Source organism: Rattus rattus, chromosome 14, assembly GCF_011064425.1.
Source record: "Rattus rattus isolate New Zealand chromosome 14, Rrattus_CSIRO_v1, whole genome shotgun sequence".
Lineage (NCBI taxonomy): Eukaryota > Metazoa > Chordata > Mammalia > Rodentia > Muridae > Rattus > Rattus rattus.
In genome coordinates this window covers 41,380,339-41,406,087 of record NC_046167.1, presented here as the reverse complement: position 1 = coordinate 41,406,087, position 25,749 = coordinate 41,380,339, and the positions used below count along the sequence as shown (strand labels likewise).

The following is a 25,749-nucleotide window of genomic DNA, read 5'->3' as shown; positions in this document are numbered from 1 at the left end:
CCATGCTGGCCTTGCTGGCCCTGTTTCAGGGGCAGGAACTGTGTGATTCCATCCCTTACATCGCCAAGCATTGTGGAGATGGTGATGCATGCCTTTAGTCCCAGCACCTGGAAGACAAAGGTAGGAAGATTGCTGTGAGTTTGAGGCCAGTCTGGTCTACAGAGTGAGTTCCAGGACAGCCAGAGTTACACAGAGACCTTGTCTCCAAAAAAAGAAGAGAGAGAGAGAGAGAGAGAGAGAGAGAGAGAGAGAGAGAGAGAGAGAGAGAGAGAGAGAGAGAGAGAGAAAAGAGAGAGAGAGAAGAGAAGAGAAAAAAAGAAAAGAAAAGAAAAGAAAGAAAGTAAAAGTATACTTTCCCTGGCTGGAGAAATATACTTTCCCACTGACTGTTCATCCAGAGGTCCTGAGTTTAAATCCCTGCAACCACATGGTGACTCACAACTATCTGTAGTGAGATCTGATGCACTCTTCTGGTGTGTTTGAAGACAGCTACAGTGTACTTATATATAATAAATAAATCTTAAAAAAAAAATACACACACACACACGCACACGCGCGCGATTTCTACAGACTTGTCATGTGCAACGCTGTGGTGATGATGAAGGGATCTAGTCTATAGTGGGTGTGGAATATGTTGCTGAGGCATTTCTTGGAGTGGACATGCAGAATTAGGTGAGTGAGTACCAGATATATTACGGGATTATTAACTGTTAATTAACGCAATTACTGCAGTGGGTAGGATATGTGTAACCGTTATCAGTAACCTGGGAAAGCAGATGGTGGGAAAGGAGAATCCTGACTGATTCTAGGGACCAAAAACTGTCCTGTCCAACGAGGATCCCAAAAGTCCACTGGCAGTGGTGGGACTCGAACCCACACCCTCGAGAGGACTGGAACCTTAATCCAGCACCTTAGACCGCTCAGCGACACTACCTCCACATGTGGAACTTGGAACCATGAACAAAAGACCCACTTAGTAACTCTGTCTGACAGTGCTAGGACTAAAAGGCTCTTTCTTTCTTTTTTTCTTTCCCTCTTTCTTTCTTTCCCTCTTTCTTTCTTTCTTCCTTCCTTCCTTTCTTTCTCTTTTCTTTTCTTCAAGGATTCTTGTGACTCAGATTGGTTGTACACTTAGTATGTGTTGAAGATAACGTAGAACTCTTGATCCTAACCTCCATCTTCCAAGTATGAGGACTGGAAGTTTAATATCACACCTAGTTTGAAAATATTGACTTTATTTTAGGGTCTGACTACATGACCTTGGCTAGCCTAGATTTTTATATGATAAGAGATCCATTTGCCTCTACTTTCTGAAGCTTAAAGACATGCACTATCACATAAAGTTATGTTGTTTGAGTACTTCAAACTCTTAGAGGTCAAAGTCAGCCAATTCCAGAATGGACAGGGTTTCACAAAGAAACCCTTTCTCGACAGACCAAAACTAAAACAAAAATAACAACAACAAAGAAGATGCAAATATTTTAAAATAAATAACAACAAAATAAAAATAAATTCTTTTTCATATATACATACATATATATATGTGGGGGAGTCAGCCAGAGGCGACTGATCTCCCTGGAGTTGGAGTTACAGGCAACTTGGGTCCTCTGAAAGAGCAGTAGGTAAAGTTTGAACCTTCTCTCAAGCCCTAGTTTGGCCAGTCGGAGTCTCAACCCTCCGCAATTGAGTCTTTTTTAAAAAACTGCCATGTAAGGGCCCTCAAGAATCTTTTAAGCTCCTGTTTTTCACTAAATCTCCTGAGGCTTGTTTCTGCCTATAGCAAAGGTTTCAATTGGGAAGGAGTGCTGCAATTCCAAGGAATATTCCCTACAACAGTGGATCTCTGTGGTTTGAAGTCAGCTTGGTCTATATAGTAAATCCCAGGACAGACAGGAGTAGCAAAACACTGTCTTAAAAAAAATTCACTAATTAAAAAAAAAAAAGTTGGGCGGTGGTGGTTCCTGGGTCTCCAACGTTTGAGGCCAGTCGAGTCTAAAGAGCGAGTTCCAGGACAGCTAGGGCTATACAGAAAAACCCTGTAAACGTAGGGGCCTTACATTAACATCACAACCCCAGGCGTGGAGTGCAGATCTTTGTTTAATCTCCTACAACTACCTGCCGAAGCTGCCAGAGCTGCCCTCCCAGGGTCGCTATGGAGTTCTCTTTGGAGGCTTGGTCCCGAGGGCAGCCCACCTTAGTTGGTGTCCCTTATCCAGACAGGTAAGGTAGCTCAGGAGTGGTTCTTTGCCAGTGCTGTGTATGTGATGGCAAGTGTGTAGTGAAGAACTCACACATGCATATATGAGGCCCTTCAAAATGTGGGGTGGAAGCAGCTAGGGAGTGAGAAGGTAGATGTGTGTGTTTTCCCATTCCCTTCCTCACTGCGGGCTTTAAACAATCTGACCAAGTCCTATTTCTGGCCAGTCAGACTCAGAGGCTTGATTAAAATTATTTAACACACCAAGAACTTTATCTGTATTCAAGCAGCTTTATACTTTTTAAAAAGTTACTTGAATGCACATAAAATACAAAAATGAAAGACGACAGGAACCGAATGGAGGACTACCGGGTGGTCCCCACCGGGTGGGGAGTTACCGCAGGAGGAGTGGGAAAATCGGAACGCTTCCGATTATCCACGGAGCTCTTTCTTCCCTTCCTTCCTCCAGCCTTCCTGTCTGCCCCCAGCATCTGTCCTCTCTGTTTTTCTGTATCAGGGCATTTCGCCATGCGAATTGAAATTCCTCTATAGAAAACACCGAAGAGAGTAAACGGACTGTATCTCCCTTGATCTCGGTTTCTGTACGAATGGATTAAAATTTGTAGAAGATACAACCAGAGTTGAAAAAAGTTAGGGTACCTTAGCGTAAGGTCTCGAAAACTGGAGGTGCCGGGGATTGAACCCGGGGCCTCGTGCATGCTAAGCACGCGCTCTACCACTGAGCTACACCCCCTCACACATAGTTTCCTCATAAAATATTCCTATGACTGGATTTTGCCTCTCTGTCAGGTGCTTTGCCAGTTATGATGTATATTAAATGTCATGTCTCAGATACTGGGTGAAAGACAAACTAATCACAGAAAAAGACATTAAGGTGATCTGAAAAGTCTGGATCCCTGCCCAGGAGCCTCCTATGACCTTTCAGCTGGAGCAAGTAACAGGTATCTTGCCTGGCTGTTCCAGAGGGGACTGAATGGTGATCTTTGCTGTAGAAGGTGGCAGACACCATAGTGTGATGCTGGAAGATGAAAAGAACAAAGCAAGCTGTGGACCTGTGGTGCAGCTGGGTGTGGGTGGGCTCTTGTAGACTCCGGGAAACAGCTGGGTGACTCCAGCGCAAGGCACTTAGCCCCCACCCCCACTCCACCCCATCTCCGCTATCCCGCGCAGGAAGTCTCCAAGAAAAAGACGCTAAAATGGGGGTATCTACACAACCCTCCTTGCCCGGCAGTGTCAGAGTTCTGGAGCTCCTCCACTCCTCCGTGCAAGCATAAGTGCTCTCTGCCGCTCGTTCAACTTTGGCACAGCAGTCGAAATGGGGTTGAGAATATAATTCAATAATATAAACTAGGATCTTGGGGGAAAATAAGAGAGAAGAAGAGAAAGACTGGAAAGAAAGAGGGGAGACCTGAGAGCGGAAGGAAAAGCAAGAGTATTTATTTAGACAGGGCTCTCTGGCGGAACAGAAACTATAGGATGAATATATTATAAGAGAAATTTTATTGGATTGGCCTACACAGGCTTACCTGGGTAGTCCAACAGAAGGTATCTACACGCTGGAGAAGCTGGGGGGAAAAAGCTGAAAAGCTAGTTCAGTCCAGAAATATCAACTTTCCCAACACAGTGCTGAAAGCCGACAGTTCCCTAAAAATTACTGGTTTTGAGTTCATTTTGGAAGCTGAAGTCATTTTGAATTCGGTTTGAATCGCTGAGAGGACCTCAGCGGTAGCGATAGTCACACTCCCAATCGGAGGTGTCCAGTGCACACTCCTTTTTCCTTGGACATCTTATATCTGGTGCTGCTCTTTAGAAAGATGAACTCTTAGAGGCATCGTTCCACCGTGACAAACCACCCTTGTTGACAATTAAGACAGACCATTCCAATGTAGGACGAAGGATGGTGAGTGAGTCCTTTGAACTCAGGACAAGAATGACAGATCTCATCGTGCCCCAGGTCTCCATCATTCCTGTGGTTCCTCTAAGAATCAGAAGACATACTCTCTAAAGTGTGAAATCAGAAAGCTGATCCTTCTAGACAGGCTCTCATCAAGTGTAGCACTACAATCAGCAGGAAGAGAGATCTGCTGACACACACATTAGGATCAGATTTTCTGCTTCAGTTGAGTTGGGTGGGCCCTAAAAGCTTGCAGTTCTAACAAATTTCTGGTGATAAATGAAGATTCTGAAATATCCTTACCTAAGTAACATTTCCCAGAAAATGGAAGAAAGTGATGAGAGTTCGCTGTATTCCAAACTGCTACAAGAGGAACAAGTCTTTCATAGGAAGTGGGTTGCCAAGCAGTAGACAAGTCTCCCAGAGCACCTTGCAGAAGCAGATCTGAGATCAATACTAGCCAGAAAACAGCCCGATTGACTCTGAGTGCATAGTTATGTCAGCCCTTACTGCCAGTCCCCAACTTCCCCGTGACAGGGTAAGAGTAGAAAGGCGTCTCCATCTCTTTTATTCTTGCTGAAGCCATTTCAGGTTTAACTAGAACAGAATTTAATCTCCTTGATGAAGAATCCTGTGAAAAATTACTCAACTCTGTTGAGGAACCCACGGTCAGGATGTCCTAGCTAACTTGTAGTAGCTTCTGTTAAATTGCCTGCTTGTTTGAACCTCCCTCTCTTAGCGTTTGTCACACTGCTTGCTTACACAAAAGCTACCCTAAGCCCCTACAGCTGCCAAGTTTCTGCCTTCAAAAACCCTGTGTTCTGTACACAAGAGGCTACACCTAGGTCTCTGAATACTTGAACATACTACCAGACCTCGAAATAAAGACTGTCAATTGGATATACAACCACACCTTCCTCCCGTCACACAGATTCTGGCTTATTCAACTGTATCAGATTGTGAGGCTGAGCTCTCAGCAGTGTGTTGAAACACAGCTGCCACTGTGTTCGACTAACAAAGTGAACTTTTCACCTTGTGCACTTGCTCCTCTAGTTTGTGTCATGGTACATTCTTCTTTAGAAAAAGGAACTGCTCTTCTGAATTGCTTTTGTTTTCCCATGTGTTTCTTTGTGAGACACCAAAAGTATTATTTTCCAGAATTTCAGTGTTTATTCTGGATTGGAAAATCTATCCAGAGAATGATCTGTTCCTCTCCCTGAGGAAGATGCATCCCCACAGCTTCACTGTGGTGGCTGTAGGGAATGGCCCAGTACATAAAAGTTTCTTATTAATGGGGAGAAGGGCCCAGGTAAGTACCTTGATGACCAGACTACTTCACACACAGACCAGACCAATAAGAAATGCTGTGAAGAATGACCGAGTTACTAACTCCTTGGTGAGGAGGACCTTCCAGTGGTGATTTGACAGTGAATAGGTAATTTGGAGTGCAAGAAATTTCCTCCTTAGGGTTGAGTCAAAAGGACAAATTGAAAATAACCCAGTGAAACCAAACTCCAAAAGAGAAAGAGAAGGGGAGACACACACACACACACACACACACACACACAGAGAGAGAGAGAGAGAGAGAGAGAGAGAGAGAGTAGGAAGGTCCTCCAAGACAGTGGGCAAACAACTCTTCTGGCTGTTCCAGAGATTCTCCAACCAGTTCAGTACTCGATGTCCTGACTAAGGAGAGACCAAACAATGAGAAAGAGACCTTCCAATTTTAACTCCATATCCTCTCTCCCTACGCATGGGTTCACCTTTCTTTCCTTCTTACCATGGTTTCCTCAGAAATCTTGGAAGTCTTTAAATCAGGTTTGGGGAAGGGGAGGACAGCAGCCTCTTAGTAAGGCATGTCTTATGAAGTGGGGTGGAGGGGGAAGAAAGGACATGACTGCTCCTAGGTATGGTGGAGGAGAAAGTTTATTATAGGTATGTGATAGAGCATAGACAGAGGCAAACACATCTGAGAGAGTTGAGAGGGCACATGACCCTGTACCAGGGAGGAGAAGGGAGAGAGGGAACTAAGTACAGCAGCCAGGAGACCAAAGGTACAAAAAAAGAGCAGGTAAACAAAATGCGGATTATATAGGGAAGAGTCTCAGAGTAAGGTTAGCCCAGCTCTTGGGCTGGAGAGTTCAGGGTAGAGGGAAAGGTATGCCAGACAAACCCTGTTACAGGTAGGGACTGAGGGATGCCTAGTACTAGCTGAACTAGACTTGAGAACCAAGAGGCAAGGTCAACTTTGATATGTTAAATAGGCAGCTTAACCACCTGTCCCTAAGGTTTAAAACTTAACGCCTTGAGGCAGTTGCTTTTCTAACTGTATTGAAATGCCACACAAGGCACTAAAGCTTTGTATCAGGGCTAACTAACTAACAAGTTAATTTCTAAGGGACTCCAGTCACAAAGTTGTTTGCTGTCAATCCATGCCATGCCTGAGTGGGACAAAGTGGTGTGAAGGTCATGTTCTCCTTCCCAGATTGTCTATTGCCTCTCCAAGGAAGAAGGCCCTCTATGTGCATTGGGCACACCTCTCCATCCCTTCCACTTCATGGGTTTCTTTTCCAGCCAGAGCTCATACCTAGGAGCCAAAGAGAGAGAACAAATGAGATCCAGGTGATGTTGCTTTGGCCGGCACAGTTAAAATCGATGCAAAGATGAATGGACTCCCTTTCACTGGGTTCAAGACATCGGAGTTTTTTTTTTTCTGTTCTTTCTGCTTTTGTTGTTCTGGTTTTTGTACATTTTAATTCTGGACTACAGAAGTTATACCGGATATCCAGGGTAGATTTTTGTTTTAACTCTGGCAATTGTTTTGCATGATGTATTTACTGGCGACCAGAGGAAACACTGTTACCCCAGTCATGTGCCTCCAACACTATCTAGGAATGGGAGCTAACAAGCTGAAATAGGTACACTGGGAAGCTCATGTGAGTTTGCAATGACCCAGGAAAAACTTGGGAAGCCACATCCCAATCAAGATTCAGGGGACAGAATACCAAGTGTTACATGAGCAGCTGCCTGAATGTTGAAGGATATAAAAGTGGAAATGAGAAGTCACACTTGTGAGCCCACCCAGAGACTCTAATGAACTTTGATTCAGACATTTAAAGGTATCCTCTGTTGTGGCTTCTCCTGGCTCTCTGCATAGGGTTTGTTAATGTTAATTCTTTTTTTTTTTTTTCCTTTTACTTCTTCCTCACATCTCTCTTTAGGTACCAGTCAAGGACTTTTATTCCTTCCCAACTTGCCTGTTATACAAACAGAATCACCAATGAGTTTTTGAGGTGTTTGGATAGGCCCACTGATGGGGTTCCCTAACCACCATATATCACACTCCCTGTGTCTGTTTGAGGAAAGCAGATCTGTAGTCATCCCAATTCCATTGCAGCCTTTAGTTCATAAGCAGGGGTGATATAAACAAGATGTAAAAATAACCTAGGCAGTCTAGGATACAAAGACCCCAAAGAAATGTAACCAGCTTCCCTCTTGGATAAAAGCCAGCAATGTTCTTCCTCAACTTGGCAGCCTCGTGCTTGGCAGAGGCTAAAGATCCCAGAAGTGTCTTAGGGATTCTGATTTTTCCTCTGGTTCCTAGTGTTTCCTCTTGAGAAGGAAGAATATAAAAGTATCAGTAAAGGCCTCTTAAGAGAAAAATACCTTGCCACAAGGGTGGAATCTAAAGCCTTGTTGGATGCAGTCAATCACTGGCTAAAGGATCACCCTAGCAAGAAGGACTCACCTCAAGTCATGCTAGAAAGACAGGTGGAATGATTAATTCCTTCTGTTAAGGGACTCATCTAAAGTCTTGGCTGGGGGCTGGAGAGAGGACTCAGGTCCTGAGTTTAATTCCCAGCACACACATTGAGGCTCACAACTGCCTATCATGGGATCTGATGCCCTTTTCCAGTGTGCAGGCAGGCAAGCAAAGCATCCATATACATAAAATACATAAATCCTTAGAAGTCTGTGCAGATTCTCATTGGAATTTCCCTCACCAAATAATCCCCAGTCTCTTATCAACAATTTACCGTTACTAGAGGCTTCAGAAAGTTAGCATATGTTGGCTGAAATTTAGAGAAAAAAAAATAAAAATGTTTATAAAAGGAGGTAATTATGGGACATATTTTTTTTCCTGATCAAAGTTGGCTAGTCTACAAAGAGCTGATATTTCATAAACCTCCCCTGTCTTGAGACGCTGGATAGTTGGTCTGCCCAGCCTTTGAACATCCTACAACATGACTCTTTATTGTACCCTTCCACTTTGGGCTGATGAATTCACAAGCAGGATCAGATTGCAAAGTCAAGCTTTAAGTAATGAGGAAGGGATGTAGGCAACTTGGAAAAGGGAATGATTTGTAGGAAAACAGGTTTGAACAGCATTTGGAAAAGTCTATCTGATGTGTGGAGTTCCAGCTTCCCATAGAAGGAGTTAATCCATGCTTGATGAGATTTTTGGTGGAGTTTAGGGAAACTGTTAACAATTTTAGTTTAGAAGATTTGGTTTTGGGTAGATAAGGAAAATTCAGAGAAAGCTCCTCCCTGCACTTGCTGTTTCCTAATGAGCTCCTTGTCCACCCCTACCTCAAGCCTTTAAAGATATTAACTTTGAAAATTATTGAAAAAAGAACAGGGAAGCTTGGGTAGAAAAAAGGAAGTCTACGGGTTCCCTGTAGATGATTCAAGGCCATGTAGGAAGGGCAGGTTTGCAGGTGCGTGAACAGTCAGGACTGCTGAGGAAGAGCAAAAAAGGACTGTTCTTACTCATGGGTAAAATGTATGAGCGGTTTGATTTTTATTCACTCTCTCTCTCTCTCTCTCTCTCTCTCTCTCTCTCTCTCTCTCTCTCTCTCTCTCTCTCTCTCTCTCTCTGCAAGAGCGGCAGGGAGAGATCTATAAAAATTAATTCTAACTGTCTTAGTTAGGATTACCATTGCTGTGATGAAACACCATGACCAAAGCAACTTGCGAAGGAAAGGGCTTACTGGGCTTACACTTCCACACTGTAGTCCATCACTAAAGGAAATCAGGACAAGAACTCAGACAGGGCAGAAACAGGAGGTAGGAACTGAGGAGAGGTCTTGGAGGAGTGCTGCTTGCTGGCTTTTCTTCCTCTCTGGCTCGGCCTGCTTTCTTACAGACACCAGTCCAGGGAATGACAACACCCACATGGGCTGGGCACTCCCCCATCAACTGCTAATTAATGGGGGGTTAAGAGAAAAATGAGAGGTTCTTTCCTCTCAGATGACTCTAGACCGGGTTAAGTTGACATAAAACTAATCACAGGATATTTAGGTGTGTGTTTACACATTCTACCAAATACCAGTTTTCTCCAAAGAGAAGAAATGAAAGTGACCACCCCAAAATAATTGGTGTCTTCAAAGGCATCTTTGAAAGAAGAGGAATCTGTGATTATAATGCCTCTACCCCTAATTAGGGAGCAGAAGCAGGAAGCAGGAATTTATTTTGATCTAAGGCCCCTTAAAATATCCAAGGAAAAATAAAAACTCAAGACGTCCCTTAGATCAAAATAAATTCATGCCTGAGCACTGTGTTGAATCCACAAGCCTAGGACTGCAGCTAAGGAGGTGATAACTTGAGATCGTTTGAATTTGAGCATAGAGTGCTCTTCGGTTTTTACGTTGCTGTTTTCCTTTGTTTGGGGGCCAGGATCTCCTGTAGACCAGAAGCGCCTTGAACTCTTGGTATTTGAGGATGGCCGTGAACTCTTGGTTCTCTTGTCTCCACCTCCCAATGATTTCATTCTCTCTATCCTTCCTAAACTAACTTTGCAAATTTACTATTTTATCAGTCTTATGCCAACCTCGCACGTTCACACGAGCTTTCTTTAAAGCTCGCTGGCTGCGGATCCTGATTCCCACCCTCCAAACATCAGTACACCTCCCTCCGTCCTTTGCAGCACAAGGTCCCCTGAGTTCTGGCTGGACATCTCTGTGGTTCTCGGGTCATAGAAAATTTAACAGCGCTCACACGAAGGACCATTGAACTACCTGCCTGCTTGCAACTCCCAAAATCTACGTTTTAAAAATCTTTGTAAATTTTGATTCCAAATTGAGAATTTTTATATTATGCTGAATTTTTGTTATTTCTACGGGAAAGCCCCACCCATATCTGGTCACATTTCATTTGACTCTTACGTATTTACCCTCCCTTGCCACCTGGCCGCGTGGCCTAATGGATAAGGCGTCTGATTCCGGATCAGAAGATTGAGGGTTCGAGTCCCTTCGTGGTCGGTGTACTTTTTCATTTTGTTTCAATGGTGTACTCATCTGAGAATTTAAAATACATTTTCCTTCCTGTATCTCTTGTACTATGGCATGGCTGCTAGCTTGTGCTTAGAGAACATTTGTTTAACTGTGTACCTGGGGGATTAACTGTGTACTATAAAAGAAAAAGGAAAAATTAGCCCAGGGTTTCCTAGATAAGACCTTAATAAGGTCTAAAATACTTGCTAAGACAGAAGGAAGACATTTCACCTAACGTTAGACAAAGGACTACAGTCAACTAAGAATCGCTGAGAGCAGGAGAAATGGTCTTCCTCAGGGAAGAGACCCCAATTGGTTATCCAATGTCAAATGGTCAGCCCTGAAATAATATGTGTAAAGTAACATTATATGGGCTGAGCATCTTGTAATTTATGTTTCGAGAAGCATGTGCGTGCACGTGAGTGTGCGTGTGCATGTGCATGTGCATGTGTGTAAAACAATTAAAGAAAAGGAGGCTATGAATTTATCCAGAGGTGATTGGAGGAATACGTGGGAGGAGTTGCAGGGGGAAAGAGAAAGGAAAATAGATGAAATTACATTTTAATTTAAAAATAAATAAACTACTACAGATTCTCAAGGATCTCCTTTCCTGTGACCACAGCAATTGAAAAAAACAAAACAAAACAAAACTGAGGTTGTTGGTTGAGGAATGAAGGATTAAAATGTTTGTAGTCTTCTGTAAGAAGGAGGTTAGGGTCCCAGGTTTGATTCTCAGATAGCCCAGGATATCCAGGAACTCATTAGGTAGTCCTCAAACATAAAAATGTACTTGCCTCTGCCTTCTCAGGGATGAGATTAAAGGCATGCACCAAATTCAAATTCATACAAACATACTTTTTTTTTTTTTTTTTTTTTTTTTTTTTTTGAGGCAGGATCTCATTCTGTAGGCCAATCTGGCAATCCTGTCTTAGTCTCCCAAGTTCTGGGACTACATGGGTGAACCAGCATGTCTGTTTTACATTGTGTAATGTTTAAATGAGTTTAAACATTCTACGGCTTCTATCATTGGTTATTTATTTATGGTTAAAACATTCAAACTTCTTTATTCTGCATGCATAATTCCTCCTCTCCAGCTATCCTATAGTCATCAGACTGCTAAGCCACCACACTCAGATCTAACACACCTTAACGCTTACTCTTCTCATCCTTGTATCTAGATTGTCCCAAACTCAAGAACCACTATTCCGTTGCCAATTTCCAAGAGTTCAATATTTTATATTCACTGTCCAGGTGAAGTCATACGGTAGTTGACTTTTTGTGTCTGCCTTATTTCACTTAACATAATGGTATTGACTAGAGACATAGCTTGAATACTACCTTGCAAGGCCTTGGGTTTCCTGCCAACATTGCTAAATGAGGAGGAGCGGAAGGGGGAGATAGAGGGAGAAGGAAGGGGAAGAGGAAGAGATAAAGTAGTGAAGGTCTTCTCCTATTCATATTGTTGCAAATAACAAAAAACAAAGTCTTTTTATGACTGAACAGTATTCTGTGATGTCTATATATATATATATATATATATATATATTTCACCTACTCATCCCTTGGTGCTTCCATAAATTGACTGTAGCCAAATGCTGCAGTCTTTTGAATGTACTGATTTCATTTCCTTTGGCAATATACCCAGCTAGAGGATTGCTAAGTCTAATTTTAGTTTAATGTAGTTTTTGAAATGGCTCTCACTGCATTGCCCAAGATGATCTCAGACTTCAGAGTTCATGTGATTTTCCTGACGCAGTCCCCTGAGTAGCTAGACTACAGACAGACTCACAGTCACCCACTGAACTTCTTTTCCTTGAGGAGCCTCCACACCGTTCTCTCCACAATGCTCATGTGCATGCCTATCAACAGTACAGCTCTCCTCTCCCTGGGTCCTCACCAGCACTTGTAAGCACTGTCATCTCAATTACAGACATTCTTACTGAGGTGAAATGATATTTAGCTGTGGACTTTGCTCCTCCTTTTGTTCTTTCTTTTTTGAACAGGATCAGGTTTTGAAAGGCTGGCTGGCCTGAAAATCCTGAGGTCTCTTTGGGGCTGGGTTACAGATGTGGGCCACCACACTCAGTATTCGTTAGGATTTTGACTTTCATTTCCTTAATGGCTAGTGATGTTGAATATTTTTTCCATACATCTCTTGCTAAGTACAAATCTAACAAAATGTTTAATACCCATGTAAAACTATAAAATTCCAATAGGGGAAACAAATAAGTACTAAATTTATTGAAGATTTTTCTAAATTCATGAACAGTAATGTTCAATTCTAATAAGAGGTCATATCTAAAATACTACTACTACTACTACTAATAATAATAATAATAATAATAATAATTAATAATAATAATAATAATAATATGGCCACGCATAGCGACACATGCCTTTAATCCTAGCATGCCAGCACTCAGGAAGTATAGGCAGGCAAGTCTCTGAGTACAAGTTCAGCCTGGTCTACAAAGAAAATTCTGGGACAGCCAGAGCTACATAGAGAAACCCTGTTTTAACAAAATGAGAGATAGGGAGGTCTATCTGTGTATGACCAAACTGACGTATGCATTTTAAAAACATCTCAGTTCTCTGAGTTCAAAGCTAGCCTGGTTTACAAAGAGAGTTCTAGGACAGCCAAAACTGTATAGAGAGACCAGCCCTCCTCCCCCTCCCCCTCCCCCTGACACACACACACAAATCTCAGTCAAAATTACCAAAAGTTATTTTGTGCATATCAAAAAAATTGTTCTAGGAAGAAATGACTTAAGTGGTTTAGTGGTTAAGAACACTTATTGCTCATATAGAGGACTGGAATTAGGTTCCCAGGCTCACACCTGTAATTCCAGCTGTAGGAGATCCAATACCCTTTTCTGGCCTTCACAGGAACCCAAACACACATGCATATACATAGACATGCAAACATACACAAATAAAAGTAAGATAAAAATGTTTAAATATTCTAAATCTTATAGAGAAAGACAAATGCTGAAACTAGACATTCTCATGACACAGACTGTCTGTCTGCCTTTTGGGAAATTTACCCAAAGTGGATCACAGGCCTAGTAGAAAATGTAAAGCTGTAGCCTTGCACGATGGCCCCTGGGAAGTAGGGATAGGCAGATCTTTGCTCAGGCCAGCTTCAGGCCCATCATGAGATCTGATCACAAAACAATCACAACTTGAATTTCCAGGGCTGTGGGTGAACCTTAATGATTTAGCAGCATGAGGTGCTGTCTACAACCCCAGTTCCAGAGCATTTGGCACCCACTTTGGCCACAATGGGCAACAAGCATGCACACATGTACACATGCAGGCAAAATACTCGCGTAGATGAAATAAAACTACAGTCTTTTAAAAAGCAGTGAGTGCAAAAATGCGTATTTGTATTTGGCAGGCACCGCTAATGCTACTGTGTGCCAGTAATAAATGAAGCACACGAAACTCTGCTTTCCTGGAGCTTTGGCTTGGGTGGATATAGTAGATTATGAGGGAAGGGAATCTGTGGCCACTGATGAGTGAGCTGAGATCTGTGGTTGGAGGGTTGGCAGGTTATTTAGGAAGGTTCTGGACTTGACCACCTGTACCTCACCCAGACTGCAAACTCAGCATTTGGAACACATAAATCTTGGTGGGAATAATGCAGAATCCCATGGAAGCCGCCTCCAGAAAGAAAAATATGCTTTCTTTCCATTTTCTTCTGTTTGTAATCCCTTCTAGCCGTAATCACACCGCAGTTAGAAGACTTTTAAGCATGCAAGAAAATCCCTAGGGATGGAACGAAAATTCACAGTACCAGACCTTACCCCAGAGTTCAGATTCTAGAGCTCTATAGTAAGGCTGCCCTGATTAAGGTTTCTATTACTGTGATAAACACCATGACCAAAAACAACTACAGAGGAAAGGGTTTATTTCATCTCACAGTTGTAGTCATCATGAAGGGAAGTCAGGGAAAGAAATCAAGGCATGGAATTGAAACAGAGGCAAGGGAGGAATGCCACATACTGCATTCTTTCTCATGGCTTGCCCAACCTGTTTTCTTATACTACCCTGGACCACATGTCCAGTGGTGGCACTGCCCACAGTGGGCTAGACCCTTTGATATCAGCCATTAATCAAGAAAATGTCCCCACAGACTTGCCTACAGATAGAGTAATTCCCAGCTGAGGGTCTCTCTTCCCAGATGACTCAAGTTTATGTCAAGCTGGCAAAGCACACACACACACACACACACACACACACACACACACACACACACAAACTGGTGCTGGGTTCTTGGTGGAGAGAAACATTGGCATAATTTTGAATTCTTGATGTTAAATATATAAGGTTCTTTTTCTGCTTATATTCTACATTTTGATATTGAAATTTTCTTTATTAAGTGATAGTAATAAAAGCCGGGTGTGGAGCTAGGCAATGGTAAGCCCATGCCTTTAACCCTCCACTTAGGAGGCAGAGGCAGCTGCGTCTGTGAGTTTGAAGCCAGCCTTGTTTATAGAGTAAGTTTCAGGTTACACAGAAAAACCCTGTCTCAAAAAAAAAAAAAAAAAAAAGAAAAAAAGGAAGGAGGGAGGGAGGGAGGGAGGAGGAAGGAAGGAAGGAAGGAAGGAAGGGAGGAAAGAAGGAAGGAAAACTAGGTTCGCATCACACACTGGTATAGTATTCTAGGGCCGAGCAGGAGGATTGTGAAACCCTATCTCAAATGCCAAAGTAGGAGGGAGGGGGAGTTAAAAAGGGGGAAGGTAGTAATGAAACACTAACAAGAGTTAAGGACTTCCACTTCTCCCAAATAACCTCTAACATGGCAATTAGAGGTGAGACCTTTAAGAAGGCTGAGTTAAGGAAAGCTGTCAGTGTAGCAGTTCCATGATGGAATCAGTGCATTGGACAGGAGAGAGGTCTTCCTTCTGTGCCCTGTGAGGATAGCAAGAGGTTGACCATCTACCTCACAAGGGACTGAACCCAAAGGAACCTTCATCTTTGACACCACCAGAACTGGGAAAAGATTAATTACTGTTGTTTAGCTACTCAGGCAGAAAGTCCTGGACAGGGACTGTTCTAGCAGGTGCAGGATCACCTCTTCTGTGCACCCTACTGTCAATTCTGGGCACCTCTTGATGCCAGTGTCTCTTGATGTCAGAAATAGGAAACAATCTCCCCAGTGTGGATTTTTTTTTCACCCTATGATGATTTCCTGTTTCTAAATAAATCTTTCTCCACCTTTAGGATCACAGATCCCATAGGTTCCTCTGGAACTTGGAGGGGTGGAGCTGTAGTTTGGCTTGGCTTTGTGGCCTTCTGCATGAGAGCCACAAGGAATGCTTTAACCCCTTCCTGCTGAGGCATTTCCCTTGATGCTCTTTTCAGTGTGTAAAGTAGGAAGCTCCACCACTTGTAATGATGATGGAAGTGCACCCTAATAGGAAACAATTTAAGAAACTACCATATTAGAAACTGGAGCAAAATAAATAAATAATCTATATGCCACCAAATGATGATTTTCAGACTGGTTTAATTGCAAAGAAAGTCTGTAAGATATAATATAGACAACTCCCTGATAAAAAGAGTCTTGCCTTCCCTATTTCAAAAGAATTAACTACTCTTTCCTATTTCATATCCATCACTTGTGCAGGAAATTTCACTTCTATCAAAAACTTGATCTCACCCTGTTTATATAGCAACTTTCCTATTAACATAGTCCCTCCTTTCTTCCATAAACACACTCAGTGTATGTAAGTGGTTTTATAAACATTTGAGGAAGAAGGGAAAGTACGAAGACAAAGTAGCCCAGGAGTCAGGAGTCAGTGTCAGGAGACACTGCCCCTAAGCTTCCCAGGTGTCAGCCACCATGTGCAGCTCGTAATATTGCAACAGGTTGAGATGAAAACTCCAAATAATGTGTGTCGGAGTTAACTTCGAGGTGGGGAGGGGGGAGGAGAGGGAGAGAAGAGAAGAGAGGGGAAAAAGTTTTTTTTTTTTTTTTTTTTTTTTTTTTTTTTTTTTTGCTGCGACACCTTCTCCAGGTGTCTAGAGAAATGGCAGCGACCAAGTGTGGTCCAGGTCAGGGTTGAGGTGAGTTCGGCTGTGCAGAGTCAGCGCGAACACACAAAGGGGTCTCTCCGGTGTTCCGTGCCGGAGCCACTACGTCTCCAAAGCCCAAGCCAACCTCGCCTCACTCGCCTGTGCCAAACCAGACAGCAATTCCCGGTTTTCAGGCCGGTGACCTTCAAAGGGGTAAAAATTAATTTTAGGGTAAAAATTAATTTTCTCCAGAGGAGACACAGCGATCTTTGGGTTGATTTACACGTCAAAGGCCAAGGCTATCTCCGGATCCTCTCTAGCACTCTGGAGGTCTTAGTGATTTTCCTCACTTTAGCTTCCTGCACAGCAGGACTCCAGAGTTAAACTTTTTTGCTTCTCCTGACAGAGTTCAAGACTTATTGGAGTCTTGGCATTTTTCTAGCAGCATCACAAATGATTTGCGACGTTTGTAGACGTCTTTGTGTTGCAAACAGAAACAAGGTACCAGTGTTAAAAATTCTGCAAAACTGATTGGGGCCATGAAGAGCTGGAAGAGTGTGGATCCGCAGCCAAATTGTCTTGGCTGTCTTTAAATTTTTAAATATTGTCCACTTACGTATGTTACTTAACATCCTCGTGTATATTAGGTATCTTTTTTGCAATATACAAATTGAACCCCTAGCTTCTATTAACACAAACCCACCAAGCAAAAGACTAAGAATGTCAACTGATAACCTTAGATAACTAAAGATTTCCTGTCCTATAGCAACCTACTTCCCTGATATTGCCATTGTTGTTTGGTCGTTGTTGTGTTCTTATTTTTCGACAAATTAACTATGTATCCCTAACAAATGTATGACTCCCTATATAGATTAAGCTGGCCTTGAACTCACAGATATCACCTGACTGCCTCCTGTGCTCTAAGATTAAAGGTGTGTCCCACTTGCCCAGTCACCAGTCTGTGCCTGTGCTTAAGAAGCATTTATATTTCTTTTATGTGGGTGAGTATTTTGTCTGCACTATGTGTGTGCAGTGCCTGTAGAGGCCAGAAGAAGGCATTGGATCTCCTGGAACTGGTTGTGAGCCACATGTGGGTGTTGGGAGCCAACAAAAGGACCCTTTCCTGGACCCCAAAAAGAGAGGGACATATAACACTGTGATGGTGACAAGCCCACCCACCTTCATTGAACCACTAGGTATGTGCACTAAGGAACTGAAAGACCAAGAACCTCCAGCTGTCCCTGGGGTTTCAACCCAGTACAAACACCATATAGTACAGTCCCATTGCTTTACACAGCTACTCTTCTAGTCTGTCCTTTTGTCCACCCACCCATCCATCCATCCATCCATCCATCCATCCATCCATCCATCCATCCATCTGTCCAATCCAGTCCTGGGCCTCACCTTGACAGTTCTATCCCTCAGTGTTCACCTTTCCAGACCCAGGCTGAATAGGTGATTAGAACTTTGCAAGTGTAGAGTTAACATATTGCAGACCCAGAGACAAGTTATCTTCTGCAATTTTTAGTTCCATTCATCCCTCCTACCACCCACCACAACCACCTATCAGGTAATTCTTTTGGATTATTCTTTTAACAGACCCTTAGCTTCCATGGACAGAGAAACTAAGAGCACCACTAGACTGCACCTGAAACCTAGAGCAGATTCCCTGCTTTGCTATAAGCTGACTGACTACCTGATGCTCCCACCAGTATAATTTAGTAAATGTCTTAATTTATTAGTTTTTACTTTATTACTTTCTATGTCCTATATATATAAATTCACCTGAATCCATGTTCTTTAGCCCTAGTCACTCATATTTGGCTCAAGAATAAATTATCTTTTATTCTCTGTAAAGCAAGGGACATGTTTTTCATTTAGAAAGGAAAATCAGAATTACTTTGTATACTTCAGCTAATAAACCCACTGAGCTTGTGAGTTGCTATGAAATAAATTCTGACATAATGTTTTTGTTGTTGTTCTTGTTGTTTGCTTGCTTGCTTTTTAATCTGGGAGCTAACATTGGGGTATGATGGCGTTTGGGGAAGTATCTGAAGAAATGAGATGTAAAAACAGGCATCACCCTCCACAACCACTTCACCACTTGAAAATATTTCACTTTTCAAAGTGGGAGGTTGGGGTGTTGCTACAAACATTGTGGAAGCTCTCCTGAAGGTAATCAGGTCCTGTTCTAGGAATATGAGCATTTAAGAAAATAGAATAAATCCATACATATAAGATCGGCACTAGAAAAGAAACCATGTACTCTAAAAGGGATTCTGAAAGGAATTTAAGATCTTTCTTTTGCGTGATCTGTTTGTTTCTTTTTCTTGAAAAAAAAAATTTTTTTTTTGGAGGCAAAGTATGCAGATCACACAGGATTCCAAAGTCAATAGGGCTGGAAGGGAAAGGTAGGGAGAAAGAAAGGAGGGAAAGAGGGAAGGAAAGACAATGAAGGAAATAGCAAGAACTTTTGTAAGGCAAATGGAACGAATTTCCAGAAATTTTCTATTTTTATTGAATGTTCTATAACAGTGACAAAACAGGCTGTATTCATTCTACTGGTTTACAATATAGCTCCTTATGAGGAAAAACGAAATAAATGTTCAACTTAGGAGCCAACAAATATTGAGTGAAAATATAACAGAAAACAAACAGTATGTATTGTTGGACTTCGTGTTTGGTCAAACCAAACCCAACCAACAGCAAAACCCACCAAATAGCTGATGACCTAGGTGCTTGTAGAGAAAATGAAAGACCCCCAGAGTGGGGAGACCCTCACTCAAGTCTCGGAATGATGCGATCCCCCAAGAACTCACACAAGACTTGCTGTAATCACATGAGGTTTATCAATAGGAACCAGTGCACTGGGGTTGAGACTCATATCCCACGCAGGGGCACAGGAGTTCAACCCCCAGTAGCCGGAAGAAGGGGTATTTAAAGGAAGAAGCCACAACCCAAGGGGGGCAGGGATGGCGTCATCGGAAAATGTGGAGAATACCAGTGAAAAGTCACAAGGAGAAGCTCCCTGTCTCTCAAGATTGCTTTTAAGATTGTAATCTAACTTTATGGTCAGCTAGTTCCTGGGAGAAGCTTTCTGTTATCTTTACTAGGGCCTTATCTTAAGTCCTTTTATCTAGTTCCTGGGACAGCAGGCTCAAGAAATGTGACGTTTTACCTAACTTTTACAGGTAGAGAGCAGGGAATTTGAGGTATTTAGGGCTTCTTAGGGGTGAGATAGCATTTTTAAACTTCTGACTTTTTGGCTGTATTTTTAATTCTTTCAAAAGCACTGCCTAAAATGCAGCAAGCTGTTAGCACACCAGGAAGGAGTTTGGACTAAGGCGGTGAAATGATTATTTATGCGGCGGCCTGGAAGGAGGCGCTATGGAGGCCACAGAGCTTCAGGGTTGCGGCACTCGTTGTGGGCCAGGCGCGTGGCCAACCGTGCGGGGTAGGCGATATCCGGTGACCAGACCTCCAGGACTCGCCGCTCAGTTTTCTTCAGGGTCCGCGGTCGTTTCCGCAGGCAGACTGACAGCACGGCAGAGCGAAATCGCACGTCCTCAAAACCACAGCCGTGCTTCCGCTTCTATGGTCAGTGTCGGCTGCTCCTATTAGAAAATTTTCAAAATCAATTTTTAAGAATATGTGGTTCGATATTTCTTTAATAAAAGATCAAATCGGTACATATCTTTCGATACTGGGGCGAAAAAAAAAACAAAAACAAAGTTGTGTCAGAAGTGGGATTCGAACCCACGCCTCCATACGGAGACCAGAATCCCCAGATAGGGAAGCGAAGCTTGAGTCTGGCGCCTTAGACCACTCGGCCATCCTGACACACGAATGGAGCTTGCAGATATTTTCCTCATATAGAGATCGCTCTAGCGCTCTAGCGCTCTAGCGCTCTAGCTGAGGTAGCGATATCGAAATTTGTTGGAAACGCTAACAAAATATGGACACCTGTGGAGTGAAATGGAAGAATATTTCGCCAAAGAAAAAGAAGGAAGGAAATGTCCGTGCATAAAACTGGATGCAAATGTTTTGAAGACAGAGCGTCTGTGCTCTCCATCTGTCTGGTTCGCTCAGATTGTGAGGAAAGACGAAAAACAGGGTCAGCAGCCCTGGTCTCTGCTTTTGTGTCTCTGGCCCTCAGAATTCCCCTATATAGGTCAGAGGCGCTGTATGAAAGCGACATTTAAGGGTCAAGTGCCACTCAGGGCAGAGCAGTGAACGTTCAGTATTTGAACTGTGGTATTATCTGGGGCTAAGGGCAGACAGTAGACACACATACTTGCAAATTTTAATCAACTTTGTACCGATAGAATTTTACATATTTTTATTAGCACGAAGACCTTTTTTTCACCTGCAAAGATTAAGTCTTTGTCTTTGTACGAAGAGAATACTGTTGTCTTAGTATGCCTTATCTTAGCTTTCCAGACTCTTGTTTTCAAAATCTATTTTAAATGATTAGAAAAAAAGTCGAGAGTCTAGTGAATAATGAGCCTCTCTCCAACATACGAGATCTGTTGTATTTTCTTTCACAAGCTGTTGCTCTTTGGAAAGAAAGTTATACAGGAAGTGAAGCCCAACAAGGCGTCATTATAATTAATGATTATAATTAAGGTACTTCTTGTAATCGTTTTTTTTTCTAATTGCGAAGTCCATATGAATGGTAGAAAATAGGAAAAAAGTCAAAACTGAAAATCGCCTGCAGTCTCATCTCATTAAAATCATATTTTTTTTAAACATTTATTATATATAAGTACACTGTAGCTGTCCCATTACAAGATGGTTGTGAGCCACCACATGGTTACTGGGACTTGAACTCAGGACCATCTGGAAGAGCAGTCAGTGCTCTTAACCAGTGAGCCAACTCTCCAGCCCTAAAGTTATATTTTAATTAGCTTACAAAGTAGCAAGCTTTCATAAATCTTTAGTTTTGTTTAACCTGTTCCATACTTGCCTCTCCTCGGTCCCCATACCCGGCAATCCTACATTAGTTTTTGTTTTTGTTTTTTTTTTTAAGATTTATTTTCTATTTTTGTGTATATGTGAACTATAACTGCTGCTAACATTTCCCATAATAATGTGAATCCTTGCAAAAACAAACAAACAAAAAATAAAATCTCCAAACGGTCATGTGTAGGGCTCACATTATCCATTTGCTATCAAAGCAACGTAATGCAAACACACATGCATTCTAAGTCTGTGGTTCTCAACCTGTGGCTCTCAATTCCTTTGGAAACCCTCTGTCTTCAAAAATATTTACACTATGATTCAAAACAGTAGAAAAATTAGTTATGAAGTAACAATGAAAATAATTTTATGGTTGGGAGTCACTGCATTAAAGGATCACAGCATTAGGAAGTTTAGAGTCATTGTTCTAAGTAGTCAAATACTCTTTTGCAAACATTTTAACAACTAAAGGAAGGAATCTTGTCAGTTGGCCCCGAATGCCCCCTGTAGGCTCATACATTCGAATGCTTGGTCCTTGATTGCTCAAACTATTTAGGAACCATTAGCGGGTGTGACCTTGTTGGAAGAGGTGTGTTACTGGGGTTGAGTTGAAAGTTTCAAAAGTCTGTGCCATTCCCAGCCTGCGCTCCACCCCCCCACCCCCCACCCACGCCTGCACAGTGCAGACAAAGGCACAAGCTCTTAGTTACTGCTGCAGTGAATACCTACTGCCATGCTCCTGGCCACGATGATCATGGACTCTGATTCTATAGAACTGTACGCCTCAATACATATTTTTTTATAAGAGGCCTCGGTCTTGATGCCTCGTCACAATATCAGAACAGTAAATGAGGCAGTATTCAACTCCCTTACATTTTTAGAAGGGAAATCACAAGATCAAAGTTTATCGATTTTTAATTGATACTGACCAAAAAAAGAAAAAACTCGTCTAGTCTAAAACTGACCAAGAAAGAATGCTAGGATTAAACAAGAAACTTAGGGATTATTGTTTTTAAAAAAAGAGAGAGAGAAACCAAAATATTTTAACACATAAAACTGGACTTTAAAATAGATTTATAAGGTTTAGCATTTACATTGGACTTTTATACTTGCTCAGTAAATTGCTTTCTAAGCTTTTATTTTTAAAAATCTTATTGTATGCATGTGTATAGATGCTTTGCTTGCATGTATATGTTGCTGCTGGAGTCCACAAATCTGGAAACCATAATGTGAAAACAAAAGATCTGTAAGGTTACAAAAGAAAAGCTCAGGCGAAGCATCATGTCTCTCATTTTTGAGTGCTCCTCCTGTAAGCCTTAGCTAACCTGGCACTTGCTGTGGGTGTGGGCTTGAGCTCTCTTTATTCCGAAACCCAAGTCTGCCGTGTCTCAGCAACAGTGCCTCGTTATGGTGGGCAACCAAGAGGGAGAGCAACAGCCTGTGGGCTTGCGGCCTAAGGTCTTCCTCAAAACATAACTGAGATTTTCACTCAATAACATATCTTTTGGAGGAAGCATTTTCTACTCATACAGGGTACTGTGTTCAAACTCCCTTTTTAAAAAATCATATTTTAGTTAGCTTACAAAGTAGCAAGCTTCATAAGGATTTTCATAAATCCTTAGTTTTAACTTGCCTCTCCTCAGTCCCCATCCCCGGCAATCCTACATTAGTTTTTTTTTTTAAGATTTATTTTCTATTTTTGTGTATGTGTGTGTGTTGTATGTTTTGTGTATGTATGTGTGTTGAGTGTATGCCATGTGTGTGGGTGCTCGTGAAGGCCAGAGTCACAGACATTTGTGAACTGGTGAAGCTGAACTCTGACCCTTTGCAAGAGCAAGCAGGAAGTGGTCTTAACTGCTGAACCATCTCTCCAGCCCCCAATTGTACATTTTAATGAAAGCATTTTCTACAAGAGGGGATTTGAAAAGGCCAGCAGATTACTGGAAGAAGTGGTAGAGACCAGAAAAAAAAAAAGAAAGAAAGAAAGAAAAAAAGAAAACACTGACAGGTGACTGCATCAGTTAAAAATGAAAAAAACTGGGCACACAGTTGTAATCACTAAGGCGGAGGCAGGAGGGTCAGGGATTCACTATCAATCTAGGCTACATAGGCAGTTCAGCAACACCATACATCTCTATCTATCTATCTATCTATCTATCTATCTATCTATCTATCTATCTATCTATCTATCTATCAGGACTCTCTCAGAAAACCAACAAACCTCCAAGCCTTAATTCTCTTCCCTGTCCCATAATGAATTATGGAAACTAAACCAAATTTCTTGCACTGGTAAGAAAGAACTCAGTACTGATCCCACCCTGAAATCCATGTGACCTTTATAAAGAAACTCATAAATTACCCGAATTTCCCATATTATGTCCAGAATTTTCTTTGAGGTATGATGGGAAGTTTGAAACAAAGATGAAGGGAAATTCAAAATGGGATTCAACATGAACTGGTGATTGTTGACACTGAGAGAAGGTGCCAGGCTTTACTGTATATGCTATAAGAGACATGAAAACACCCTATGTATATACCTTCATATACCCTACTCCATTTCAAACTTGGAGTATAAAATTAACCCCACAGAAGGCAGATCTGAGTAAATTTACACTTCAATACAGAAAATGAAAAGTAACACAGAACATGTTTGGTTTTGTCAACTTAGCAAAATCTAGAATCACCCAGGAAAAGAGTGTCATTAAGGAATGGTTTGGTTTAGATTGGCCTGTGAAGAACTTTTCTTTTTCATTCTGTGTATGGGGTTTTGCCGCCATTATTGTTTATGTGTCATATGTGCTGGTGCCCAAAGGCACTGGATTCCGTTGAACAGAAATTATGTGGCTATGAGCTGAAGTGAGAGTACTGGGTCATCTCTCCAGCCCTATTGAGAAATTTTGATTTGGGTTGAAGTGGGGAGATCTATCCTTGCTGAGGTCAGCATCTTTTCATGGTCTGTGCCATGGACTGAGTAAAAAGGCAAAGGCCAGCAGAGCACTGGCAAGCATGCATAAATTTTCTCTGCTTTTGGCTGTGGGTGTGACTAGCTGCTTCAAGTCCCTGCCACACTCTCCTGCTCTGATGGACTGTGTGAGAATAAATTCATTCTCTCCAAAGTTGCTTTTGTTGGGGTATTATTTTAATCACAGAAACCATAAGTTAAACTGAAGCAGAACAATAGTGTCAGTGTGTCCACACACCTTGAATACAACCCAGTAGAGTCAATTCCTCAATAACAGTCCCACCAGTTTGTGATTTCTCACTATTTTTCAGAGAGCCCTCAGACAGGAGGAAAATTTGGGTTAGGCAAAGGACCAGGGTTTAATAATTTAAACAGCACAGTTTATTCCTGGACTGAGCTATGGATACCAGTCTCATGTCCTTGGGGAAAAGCACAATGGTGATGAAGCCTTGCTTTGCATGATTTGGGTTCTGGGTTTGATAAGAGTACAGCAGGAGGTAGAAGGGTACAGGAAGGATAGTGTGTTGACCTCTCATTTAGCTTCCACTGGTTACTATACTGTAAACAAAGGCCACCAGGAGTGATGTTTCATTTATTCCCATTCTTTAGATGCCCTCATTTATCCCTTACCGTTAATTGACCTTAACTTCCTCAAGGACAGAAGTTATCTTGTGTCTTCAGGTTCAACTGCAGCACCCAAAACTGGCTAACTACATATATGAGCCAAAGAGCCCTTGTCTTTCACTGAAAGGCAACAGCATCCTTGGCACACTAGACACCACTTAGGCACAATAGGTTTTTATTGGAGTGGGGGCAGTCGGGGAGGTAATTTCTTTATACATATCCTTTGGTGTGGACTTCAGATAAAATGTAGTAACAACTTTCATTAGTTATTTGGCAGCTCTTTGTCCTTAATTCCATACTAAATGGTTGAGAATTATCATGCATATCCTCTATTCTAAATGTATTGAGCACCAGGTTTTTCCTTGTTTAGTTTCCCTTTATCACCTGAGTGTCTTGTATAGGTACTGTATCAGGAGAAAATGAGCAGTCCAAGGTATGTGCAGAAGAGACGGCTCAGAGGATAAGAGCACTGCTACTCTTCCTGAGAGCCAGAGGTCCTAGCAACCAAATGGTGGCTCATGACCATCTATAATGAAATTGGTGTATACATAGGGAGATGGGAGGGGGATATTAAGAGTGCTAACCCTAGTATATAATTATATAATTAAATAGATCCTTCAAGGACCAGGAGCCTAAAGAATCTTACTGATCCTCATGTCTGCCTTAAGAGCTCATATTTTGATTCAGTGAATGAAAAGATAGTAGTTTATGGCTGCATGCCTTTAATTCCAGCACTTGGGAATGAAGCAGGGGCAGTCTGCCTGAGTGAGTTCTTTTTTTTTTCGGAGCTGGGGACCGA

General features: G+C 42.0%; 3 non-coding genes across 3 annotated transcripts; 1 reads left to right on the top strand and 2 right to left on the bottom strand.

The window, feature by feature from the left end:
• Window positions 1–2,879: 2,879 nt before the first annotated feature.
• Window positions 2,880–2,951, bottom strand: Trnaa-agc. Its single transcript has one exon. It is a non-coding gene; the product is annotated as a tRNA-Ala (tRNA).
• A 7,348-nt stretch (window positions 2,952–10,299) lies between these two features.
• Window positions 10,300–10,372, top strand: Trnar-ccg. The gene has a single exon. It is a non-coding gene; the product is annotated as a tRNA-Arg (tRNA).
• A 9,768-nt stretch (window positions 10,373–20,140) lies between these two features.
• Window positions 20,141–20,245, bottom strand: Trnal-caa. The gene is made up of 2 exons: window positions 20,208–20,245; window positions 20,141–20,186 (listed from the first exon to the last, which is right to left on the bottom strand). It is a non-coding gene; the product is annotated as a tRNA-Leu (tRNA).
• Window positions 20,246–25,749: the final 5,504 nt, after the last annotated feature.